Source organism: Lipotes vexillifer, unplaced genomic scaffold, assembly GCF_000442215.2.
Source record: "Lipotes vexillifer unplaced genomic scaffold, Lipotes_vexillifer_v1.1 scaffold383, whole genome shotgun sequence".
Classification (NCBI taxonomy): Eukaryota; Metazoa; Chordata; class Mammalia; order Artiodactyla; family Lipotidae; genus Lipotes; species Lipotes vexillifer.
The window spans coordinates 676564-688953 of NW_006772850.1; the positions used below are offsets into that span (position 1 = coordinate 676564).

The window sequence follows — 12390 nt, forward strand, 5'->3', positions numbered from 1 at the left end:
CCAGAGCATCAGGAGAGGGTCCTCTTCTCTCTTAACATTCGTGGGCAGAGACAAGAACATGAAACGTCGGACTCAAGATTAACCCTAGCATTTTTCTGAGTGAATGGGGTAATATATGTTCCTTCTACTCAGGTGTTGCTTCCAGATTATTATTTTTTTCATGGGTATGAACTACTTTAGTAATAAGGAAAAGTAAAACAAACAAGCAATAGAAGAAAACTTAGAAGAATCGTAAGTTTTGAGCAGTACCGTTCCAAGCAATCTTGACACCTGACACAAAAGGAAAAATGGGCACCCTTGTTTACGTGGTATTGTGTATCTTTCGGGGTTGGGTTTTTATTGCCAGAACATTCAAGTGTTGAAAAACTATTGGAAAATTGGACAATAAAGGTATTAAAATGTACAACATTGTTTTAATTCTAAATATCTTATTTTTACCCAAGACAGAACTAATTAGATTTTTACTGTCCTGGCTTTAATGGAAGAAAACTTAATCCTTTTCAGCATCTTTAATGTTCTGAAAAAAATTAACCATTAAAAATAACATAAAATTATGTACACAGGGACAGACACTTTTCCTGTTGCCTCAGGCTCTAAGGCGCCCAGCACAGCACTGTCAGAAACTGATTAGTGAGCTCAGCTGCCATAATGAAGGCTGGGCAGCTTCAACAACAGAGAATTATTTTCTCACAGCTCTGGAGGCTGGAAGTCCCAGATCAAGGTCCTGAGGGACGTGGTTCATGTGAGGGCTGTCTTCCTGGCTTGTTGCTGGCTGCCCTTTTGCTATGTCCTCACAAAGCAGAGAGAGAGAGATCTCATGGGTATGGCTTCAAGATATGAATTTGAGGGGGATCTGTGCAGTCCACAGCCCCTATCTTTCTTTAAATTTCAGTGTTTTACTTCTTTCTGGATTTTTCTGCATTAATTTTGATTTTCGAAACATCACACTAGGATATTATTTCTCATGATTGCTGAGTTTTTCAGTGCCCCCTTAAGTTTTGCAGCTGAGGTGAGTGCCTTACTCTTCTCACCCTAATCCCAGCACCAATTCTGATGCCTCTCAGCTGACCTCCTCTCGTGGCCCATTTAGGGCACTTGACAAAATCACACGTGCTCCAGAACTTAGCTAGCAACAGCCACTTACGGAACCCTTGGCAGTGATGCTCAGAGGCACATGAAGACCCACTCAGCATTCAGCACCTGTGCTGGGCCCATCCTCTATCACCCCTCCATCATCATTCCTCCATCATACCTCCATCATCCCTCCTTCATCCCTCCTTCATCCCTCCATCACCCCTCCATCACTCCTCCATGACTCCACCATCATCCTACCATCATCCCTCCATCACCGCTCCAACATTCTTCCATCATTCATCCATCACCCCTCCTTCATCCCTCCATCATCCCTCCTTCATCCCTCCATCACCCCTCCTTCATCCCTCCATCACCCAACATCACTCCTCCATCATTCCTACATCATTCCTACATCATCCCTCCTTCATCCTTCTATCATCCCTCCATCATCCCTCCTTCATCCCTCCTTCATCCTTCCATCACCCCTCCATCAGTCCTCCATCATTCCTCCAATATCCCTTCTTCAGCCCTCCATCAGCCCTCCATCACTCCTTATCATTCCTCCATCATCCTTCCATCATCCCTCCATCATCCCTCCATCACCCCTCCATGATCCCTCCTCCATCCCACAATCACCCTCCATCATCCCTCCATCATCCCTACAGCCAGGCTCCCTGGTCCCGACTCTGTCACCACCAGACCCTGGTCTCCTGGATCTTCAACAAATGTCTCCAGGCCTCTCCTCCCCCTTCCCATAGGCACAATTTTTAGATGGCTTGTCCTTATCCACTGCCTTTATTTTTCACCTTCTCCTTCTTTGCTAACCCTCACCAATGCGGATGTCAGAAATTCCACTCCTAAAGATCAGGAAGTACTTCCAAATTCCAAAATCCAAGTCGGATTTGCATTCCCCAAGTGATCGTTCTCTGTGTCCTGTCTGTGGCCTCTGATATAGCCGGCCATCACCTTCGCCCAGAAGTCCTCTTCTCCCTCAGCTTCTGGTTTCTTCTCTTTGGTGAATCCTGCCTGAGGTCTTCCTCTGTGGACATTTCCATGTTCTTTCCCCAACCCCTCCCCTCCTTCAGGGATCTCAGCTAAGACTTGCTCCACCAGCCTGTGTAACCAACCGCTGACAAAACCATCGTCCACCTTCCTGACCATTAGGCCAAGCTTGGAGCTCACGTTTCCAGCTTTCCACAGACATCCAGCTTGCTCACAGCACCCTCACCTTCCTCTTGTCCTCCCTACTCCCAGAACAGGGCCTCCACCATCTGCCTCCACGCCCCTGCGCTGACCCATCCCCTACCTCTCCCTACAGCTTCCTCATCAGCCCTCAGACATGTACTGTGCATCTGTGCAGACAAGCACCAAGTGCTACTCATACACCCTCCAGGAGGGGTGCACCCACCAGCTGCATCAGAGGCCCTGTGGTGGGTGCTACACATGGTCTCCAGACACCCGAGGGAGGGGCCGGAAATCTCCATTTCCACAGGTGATTCTGATGCACAGGAAGACACCCTGTGATCAGATCTCACCCATCATCTGTGCCAAGGCTCCCACTTTCATAGGAGCCTCTCCTGCACCCTGACCTGAGGCCGTTTGGCCTCACCTGACCCCCTGTGTCTAGATCCTATTTCCTTTCCTCCCACGTGCTGCATATCATTTCCTGCTTTTGTTTGGACATGTGTTTCTTATCCAGCATCCAGATTATAGCAGGGGCCGTGTCTTATGTGGTGTTCCCCAAAGTCCCAGCAGGGGGCGCTGAACAGAGCGATTGCCCATGTCTGTTCAATGAGTGATGGAGCAGCGCATGGCCACCCTGCTTCCCAGCCCGGCCTCTCGCTTCCTTCCCGCCATTTTACAATCCTGCTCCTCCCCGTGCAAACGCTCTTTTTTTTCTCCTACCATTTTCAAAAACTTAATAAATGCCTCCTGAGTCTTTACTTTTAACAAGCCTAGGAGGCACCCCAACCCGAGCCCATTTTACAGATGGAGAAACTGAGGCACAGCAGTGCAGTAACTTGCCCAAGGTCATAGAACAAGCAGCCATAGAACAGGGCTACAGAGCAGGGCTGCAGACCCGGGCACTCTGGGTGCAGGGCTCACCTCCCTCCGCCCACAGCTCTCGTGCTGCTTCACCCCCTCCTCTTCTTCCCCAGCCCTCCACCATGTTGGCTTCTGCACCCACACGTTTGTATGCATACCATTCACCCAAGCACTCCTTCCACGGGTGCCCCATCCCTCCTGCCCTCATCACTGGCAGCCACAAAATCTGCCTTCTCAGCTACCCTTGAGCTGCATCCTGACAGCCACCACTGTTAATACATGAGTATTTACCTTCATGGTAGCGTGGAAAGAGCGTGGCTTTCACGTGAGACTGCTCATTCCTTACCATGGTAGCTAAGCTTTCTGCACATTAGTGTCCTTTTGTATACAGTGGGGAATCCCACTCATTTCCTAAGGCTGTGGGGAAGACATTAATATGCAAAATGCTCCACGGGCAGAGTGGGTAATAAAAATGCTAATAGCAGTAATAATACAGTTATGGTTTGTACACTGTTTCACGTATGGATACCATTGCTTCCTCCCACAGAATAGGTAAAAGGGTTTTGAGACATAAATGAAATATGGCATCAGGTCCATGCAGGGAGCTTTTACTCAATACGAGCTATTTTTATTTAGAACATTTAATTAGAATCTTGGTAAGATCATCCTAGAAATATTTTGAAATTCAGTGAAAATCTGAAAGGAAAGTTCATTATGTTTGATTGGGGGCAGAGCATGCTTGAGAAATAATAATATGGATATAGTCTTTATGAAAAAATGAATGTCCCTTTTGCCTTTTGTAGCCTACCTACTTATCTCTCTAGTTAAAACCAAAAAACTTTCCATTTATTGTTTACAAACAAAAAATTTTCTGTTTATTATTTAGCCAAATATTTAGTTTGGCAACAAACATATTCAACACAGCCAGATATTTAGTTTGGCAAAATATATTGGGTTTCTCAAGGATTCGTGTGTTTTTCTTAAATCCAAAAAGAGGCAGAGCTGTCTAGATAGAAGCAGCCTTTTGAAAGTCAGCTTTTATTTGTAATTAACCTCCACATTTTCTACATGCCGGCACAGGCTCCTTACCCACTGGGAAAACGAATGCACAGGGGTCTATCAGCACCTAGTCAGAGCAAGGCTTTCTATCTGCCTTTGTTTTGCTTCATTTTTGTTATCTTAAGTGAAACAACACATTCTGATTTTAAGCTTAAAGACAACATGACTAGATGGTTGGTTGTATTATGTGTAACAACTGATCGTTGTTGTTGAAAGAAGCAGGCATTTGTCAAAAAATGAAACATTACATGGAGAACAGGCTTGCATTCTGAACCCGCTCTCGTAATCCCCGGAGTATGCACCTGAAAAGTACATGTTCTGCAATGGAATTCAGGGTTGATAGAAATGGGGAGCTTACAAACACCAGAGGCGCTTCATTTTAACGTCAGGGCCTCATCACTTCCCAGACCCATAGCAGCCCCCTGCTCCTTCCCAGCCATGGCCTTTAGACCTCAAGCCATGATAGCACACTTGTGGTTACAGGTATGTTTTTCTTGACTTATGTAGACTTCTTATAAAAGGATATCTCACTAAAAAATAATCATCTCCAGTTTCTCCTGAAAATTGGTAGATCTCCTGATCTTCATTCCTGATGACAACAATCACCAGCTGAGAAGCAGCTGCCCCATCTTGGCACGTTCTCCCCAGTTTGCCACACTCCTCACCCCTCCCTATTGCCTCATTGCCTCTGCTGCACTCTGGAACCTCCCCTACTCGACCTCTGAAGGGACTTTGCCTGCCCTATCATTAAGGAAGTCCATCCTTCATGCCAGAATCAATGATTAGGGTCATCTCTGGTCTTATTATGTAAATTGGTTTTGATCTTTTTAATACAAATTTTACTGAGAACTTAAATATGTCAGAACCAAAGTACAGAGATGAAAACTTTCATGTAAACCCATACTTTGATTACACCATTGCTGTGATGAGCCTTACCTCTAGCTTTTATTCACAATTTCAAATAGTGTGATGCCCATTGCCAGCGACACTTTGGAAGAAGTGACTTGTGGTGCCAGAAGAATGGGGGGAGGGGAGAGCCAGAGAAGCAAGAGATAACAGGGAGCTTGTATTCCTATCAAGGTATGAGTGCTGGTGCTCATTAAAAAATTTTAAGCTTTGTATTATTGCTCTTTTTAATTATTTTTATTTAAAAAATTTAAATTATTTATTTTATTTTTTTTTTTTTGCATTACGCGGGCCTCTCACTGTTGCGGCCTCTCCCGTTGCGGAGCACAGGCTCCGGACACGCAGGCTCAGTGGCCATGGCTCACGGGCCTAGCTGCTCCGCGCCATGTGGGATCTTCCTGGACCGGGTCACGAACCCATGTCCCCTGCATCGGCAGGCGGACTCTCAACCACTGCACCACCAGGGAAGCCCTAAATTATTTATTTTAAATGAGCTTTTTATTTTATTTATTTATTCTATCAGAACAAATTTGACAGCAGGTTGTGGGCTAAGGGTAGTTACTAGTTTGTAAGCACTACCTCACTCTGTTTCTTGCTGAGTTGGCCCCATAGACATAACTGCTGTGACTAGCACTAGGATTTCTCCATCATTCTTCTGCCTCCATCCCCCAAATAAGATCCCAGGCTCCAACTGACACATCTATAAGATTCCTACACTTGCTCAGTTATTAGCAAAACTGAGCTGACCGACAAAACAATGAGCAATAAACATTGCCCATCCACATTCACTGAGTCAGGCTAACGGTTCTGTCTCTGCCTGAGTTAGGAGCTGCCTGGCTTGACTGTTTGGGATTTTATTTAGCTAATAGGTCAACCAGCATAGACTTTCTTTACCCATTGAGGCAAGTGCCAATTACTTATTAATGACTGCCCCTCTGTAATTGCCCTCCAGAGTTTATAGTCTGGAAAAAGTCATGTATGCAAACAGCAACTCCAATGCTAGGTAAGCCTGGGGATATTAGAGGTGTCTCAGCTGGGATGCTATAAGAAATTACCATAGACTGGGTCACAAGCAACATTTATTTCTCACAGTTCTGGAAGCTGGGGAGTCTGAGATCAAGTCTGCAGATTTGGCATCTGGTGAGGGCCCTCTTTCTGGTTTGCAGACAGCCATCTTCTCTCTGTGTCCTCATTCGGTGCAGATGGAGAGCAGAGAGGGAGGAAGCAGCTCTCTCCTGTCTCTTCTTATAAGGGCACGAATCCCATTCGTGAGGGCTCCACCCATGTGACCTAATTACTTCCCCAAAGCTCCACCTCCTAATACCATCACACTGGGGATTAGGCTTCCTCATATGAATTTTGGTGAAACTTTAGGACACTCCACCAAGTTGATCAGGGAAGAAGTAAGGAATCATTCTCAGATATTCTGCTGCCAGTTTCTTAGTAACTAAAGCATATGTTGAAACTCATAACCATAGTTTCCTTTACTGGAAAAAGTAGAAAATAGTTTTGGTCTCTGATGAAATGAAAAGCAATATCTCAGTGCTGTGTATTTTTGCACAAACACCAAAGCTATCGTGATGTAGGGCAAGTGGAGAGAGAAATGCCCTCCTACTTTAATTCTACTAATAGGAAAAATAACACTGAAGAACCATCACTCTTCGCTATACACACTGAGAACCTCAAAGATACTTAACATTTCAGACACTTAGGTTGTTGTCGAAGCCATACATCAATGTAGGTTGCTCAGTGTGTGGAAAGGGGGGCAAGTACTAAACTAGGGCATAAAGCAATTCTTGCTGACATTTTCCTCCTAGAAGCTTTTCATGTCAAGCAGAGTGATGTGCTTCTCTAACCTATCATGAAGGAAATTAAATAAAACCTGAGCCTCAGGGATGCAGGCTGAATGTGTTGCCCATATGAATTCATTTCATCTTAACCACAACCATATGAGACTGGTAGTTATTGTTTCAATTCACAGATGAGGAAACTGAGCCCCAGAGAAGTTAAGTGACTCAGCCAAGGCCATGCAGCTGATGATTGTGGAACCTGGAGCTGGACCCAACTTTGTCTGACTCAAAAGTGCTGGCAATTATTTAGTGAACTTCCTACTTTCAGACAAGTAGTGGTCACTGTATAAACAATGAAAATAAAGAAACAAAGAAAATAAAGAAAGAGGTGAATGGGAGAAGCATGTCCATGGGAGATGGACTTGGGAGCTGAGGAAGCAGGATGGAGGGGGCTGTCTGAATCTCAGGTTTCCAGTTTGGGGATCTGAAATTGATGACACCATTAGCAAAAGTAGAAGTCAAGAATAAGAGCTGTCAATGGGAGATTAAATAGAAATAATAGTTTTAGACTTACAAGTTTGAGTTTTCAATAAGGCACCCAAGTAGAATTCCAGTCATCCGCATGGGTGGTGGCCAGTTCCAGAGCCATTAATGAGCAATGCTTGGGTATAGTTTTCCATCAGCTGAATATCTCTTAGACACATCATCCAACACAGCTGTCACCATTTTAGCAGCAAGACTATCAAGGAAAAATGCTTACCTACTTGTCTACATGTATGTGCCTATTTTATTTAAATCTCTTCCATAAGAAGCTTACAAAAATGGACGCAACGCAAAAACATTTTTAAATTAATAAACTAACATGCAAGGAATGTGAAAGATAAGATAGAAATAAAAATGAGGATGATGCAATAAAATGAAAATCAAATAGCAAAAGTTGTGACCACATTCAAGATGCACACAGGGAAGGAGGCAAGAGGGTGAAGTTTATTTGTCTGATGTTAAGTATTGATACCTCAGCTTTCTTTTTGTTTCCATTTGCATGGAATACCTTTTTCCATGCCCTCACTTTCAGTCTGAGTGTGTCTTTAGATTTGAAGTGAGTCTCTTGTAGGCAGCATATAAATGGATTTTTTTTTTTGTAACCTATCAGCCACTCTGTGTCTTTTGATTGGAGTATTTAATCCATTTACATTTAGAGTAAATGAAGATTGAGAACCCTGGAGTCAGATTGCCACCTGCAAAGCCTGGTTATTCCACTTACACAAGTTATTAACCTCCCTGGGTTTCCCTTTCCCATCTGCATAATGGGGATAAAGACAGGCATTCTTTCATGGGAATCATTGTGAGGATTAAGTACGTGCATACATACACTATTGCTATTAATTGTTCCGAAATTTCCAGCAGCCAACACAAGTGCAGTGCTTTAGTGTTCATAAGGTGAGATCAAATCACTCATTCATTAATATATTTGAAACCAAGCCACAGCAGGCTGCAGCTGGATGCTCCACTGGGTCCCTGACCCAAGCTCTAACAAACAGGCCCTCATAACCATTAAGATGGGTCTGTAGTGAACAGTGAGCTCAGTAGCTTCCTTATGGAAAATGGTTTAACACATTGAGGGGGGAGGTTGTTAGCTAGAACATCTCTTTTTTTTTTTGCAGTACACGGGCCTCTCACTGTTGTGGCCTCTCCCGTTGCGGAGCACAGGCTCCGGACACGCAGGCTCAGCGGCCATGGCTCACGGGCCCAGCCGCTCCGCAGCATGTGGGATCTTCCTGGACTGGTGCACGAACCCGTGTCCCCCACATCAGCAGGTGGACTCTCAACCACTGCACCATCAGGGAAGCCCTAGAACATCTCTTAATGCATATTTTAATCAAATACATTCTTTGGTAGAGTGAGATCAGGTGGAGAACATTGCGTCCAGTTTAATACAAGTTCACTGGATACAGAGGAATCCACAGATGGCCCAGGAATCAGGCCATTTTCCATAAATATTATTTCATGCCTCTGAGTTTTGATGATAAACACTGGGAAGCTGTGGGCTCCAGTCCTGCTCTCCAAAAGGTGCCTGAAACTCAGATGCCCTGAGCTCCCAGGTGAGGGCCGATCTCCATGCTGGGATGCGCAGCTCACCCGGTTGGGGTGACTCTCCTTCAGAGAACTGTGAGGTCTGATCCGTTCTCCCAGGAGCCCCAGGCAGCAGAACTAAGTTCTCCTTAGACAGCAGTTCCGAATCTTCAGAATCAGACGAGCACCAACACAGCAGGAACGCAGTGGACGTTTGATGGATAGAGGAAGGCAAGGAGGAAAGAGAGGAGAAGCCACGAGCAGAGGCTTGTGTTAATTTCACCTCATTCAATACCAGTCACTTGGGTTATAAAATAACCTCAATAAACATGCATTTACTTTATGCCACATTCCCTGCAGGTGAAACTTGCAAAACAAACAGCTTGCCAAGTGTGCTCCAGGAAACTGAATGAGTGGTCTCTCTGTGTAGCTAGAAGTCAGTTAAATATTTGGAGATGGGAGAAATTATCTGGATCATGGAAGAAAGAGCTGTTTCAGGTTGTCATCAAACATTTATCAAAAGTTCAGTTATAAGGACTTCTTGAAAGCCCAAATGAGTCCTTGACGTTGGATTTCAACCCCACTCCTAGAGCTCAGTCTCTTCATTTATCACTGAGGTCACATCAAACCCGCAGTGGAAGCCTGCTGCCTGGAAACAGATTGGGCAGTCATTTATCAGGGAGAGAAGCTCGTTTGCTGCACCTTGATTCCGTGAAAAGCAAACCATTTCTCCCACGGCCAGTCCGTTCTCCTTGCCAGGACAGTTGTAATTTTTATGGCACAGGATCCTGCCTGTTGATTTAACAGCTTATGCCTCCCGTCAAGGAGCAAGATGTTTTCCAACTGCCTGCATATACCTCCAAATCATGTCTTCCTCCTAAGTCATGAGACAAGAGATATTAGCAAGCTCTGATGGAAAAGTGTAACTTCTTAAGAAAGGACTCTCTGCATTTCCACCAAAGTTAGCTGACAGTCTGCTTCGTGGTTCTAATATTTTAAATTGTTTGGTTTTGCTCCCACACTTTTAAGTTGCGGATTTACGGCAACAGTAGTATTTCATCCATCTTTTTCTAGAATGATACGATTCACTCGAGGAAAGGAAGGAAGAAATCTTTCTCTTAATTCCTCTTCCCCCTTCATATATATATATATGTATATATGTATATATACGTATATATATGTATATGTGTGTGTGTGTGTGTGTATATGTATATATATGTGTGTGTGTATATATATGTATATATGTGTGTGTGTATATGTATATGTGTGTGTGTGTGTGTGTGTGTGTATAAAGTTTAGAGCAGTGGTCTCAACTGGGAGCAATTTTGTTCCCCAGGGGACATTTGGCAATGTCTGGAGACCTTTTTGGTTGTCACACTGGAAGGAGAGATGCTCTTGGCGTCTAGTGGGCAGAGGCAGGGATGCTTCTCAACACCCCTGCTGTGTGCAGGACACCCCCCAACAAAGAATGATCCCACCCAAATGTCAGCAGTGCCCAGGTTGGGAGACTTGCTTTAGTGCTACCCCCTTCACTGGCATTATTAGAAGGCCATGTGGGTCATTGGATCGCCCTCTTGCCGTGTTCCTGTTTCCCTTAGCTGGTACCGTGGTTTTCTCCGTCTTCCAGGCATCTTGAATGGGCGGGTTCTGTCTGTTTTCCTTCTCAGTCATCCCCGCTGAAACCCTCAGACTTGGTTTATATCTTCACCCTCCGTGGAGTATGCCCCACACCGGTCACCAGGTGCCTCCTCTTCAAACGCTCCCGAGAGCTTTCTCCATCTCTGATTGAACTCCTCTGGGGCCCAGGGGGATGAACACCCGTCCCAGAAATCACAGCGCGAGACCCGCGATGGCCCCGTGTTCTGTCCTCTCAAGCATTTCCAGGGTCCTTTACTGACCCCCGCCCCGTCCCAGCTGAGGGCCTCCCCCAGGTCACCCCTCTGATATTTGGTTTCCGTTTCTTCCCTTGGAGCCCTCGCCCACTGCAGTGGACACGTGAGTGATTCCTCTGGGCGCGTGCTCCCCACGGGCGCATCCCTCGGCTTTGACCTTCCACCACAGCTGAGGACTCTCTCTCTGTTCCTCCCAGACATCATGCCCCGCCCGGCTACCCGACGGTCAACCGAAGTGTAGTCTCTCAATAGACATTTACTAAGTGCTTCTTCTGCACCAGGTGCTTTGCTGTTGTGTGTGTCTACAGGTTAACAGAACATAGTCTCTGCCCTTGTGGAGCTCACCGACCAGGCAGGGAGACCAAAGAAAGACGGAGAGAACATCCATACCAAGAGCCTGACGGCAGCTCTGGGGCTGTATTTCAGTTCAGCCTTCCGAAGCTGTGTTCCAAACTATCCCGAGCACCTAACCACTCCAATAAAAATTAATTTAAAAAATAAATAAATAAGCAAGCAAGCAAATAAATAAATAATAAAATAAAATTATGCCCCAAAAAACTGGGGGACCTTCTGGACGTGTAAATGAATACATTTTTGTAGGTTATATACAAACACTAATAAAGAATCTTTTTTTTTTTAAATATAACCTAAAATAGGGTTTCCCTGGTGGCGCAGTGGTTGAGAGTCCGCCTGCCGATGCAGGGGACACGGGTTCGTGCCCCGGTCCGGGAGGATCCCACATGCCGCGGAGCGGCTGGGCCTGTGAGCCATGGCCGCTGAGCCTGCGCATCCGGAGCCTGTGCTCCGCAACGAGAGAGGCCACAACAGTGAGAGGCCCACGTACCACAAAAAAAATAAATAAATAAATAAAATAGAAATAAAATATAACCTAAAATAGAATCTTCAAAAGGATGAACTTCAAAAGTAAATACAAACAGAATAGGTGTTACAAATTAATAGTAAATGTGAGTTAGTAACAGGAATCATAAATACAAATTAATAGTAAAAAGAAAGAAATTTCCACTTATCTTCATTGGAAATCTTGGACTTTTCCTTCAGCTCCATGTGGGTGATAACTCTCTATTCCTCAAGGGATGATAAACCACCCAGGGATCAGTAAAGGCAGAAAATGGTTAGCCCCTGTATAAGTCTGCTCAGGCTGCCATAACAAAGTAACACAGACTGGGCAGCTAAAACAACAGACATTTATGTTCTCACAGTTCTGGAGGCTGGAAGTCTGAGATCAAGGTGCCGACAGGGAAGGTTTCTTCTGAGGCTTGTCTCCTGGGCCTGTAGAATGCCACCTTCTCACATGGTCTTCACATGGTCTCTCTGAGTGTGTCTGTGTCCTAATCTCTTCCTATAAGGACACCAGTCATACCAGATTGGTCATACTAATGACCTAATTTAATCTTAATTCCTTCTTTAAAGACCCTGTCTTCAAATACAGTCACATTCTGAGGTCCTGGGGGTTAGGACTTCAATATATGAATTTGGGGGTACACAATTCAGCCACAACACCCCCTCCCCCAAGGAGGCCAGAGGAAAGA

At 45.0% G+C, this 12390-nt stretch overlaps 1 protein-coding gene across 2 annotated transcripts in view; it reads left to right on the forward strand.

The window, feature by feature from the left end:
• ADCY2 (adenylate cyclase 2) overlaps nt 1–12390 on the forward strand; it is a 435394-nt gene that overhangs the window by 414093 nt on the left and 8911 nt on the right. The window lies entirely within an intron of this gene.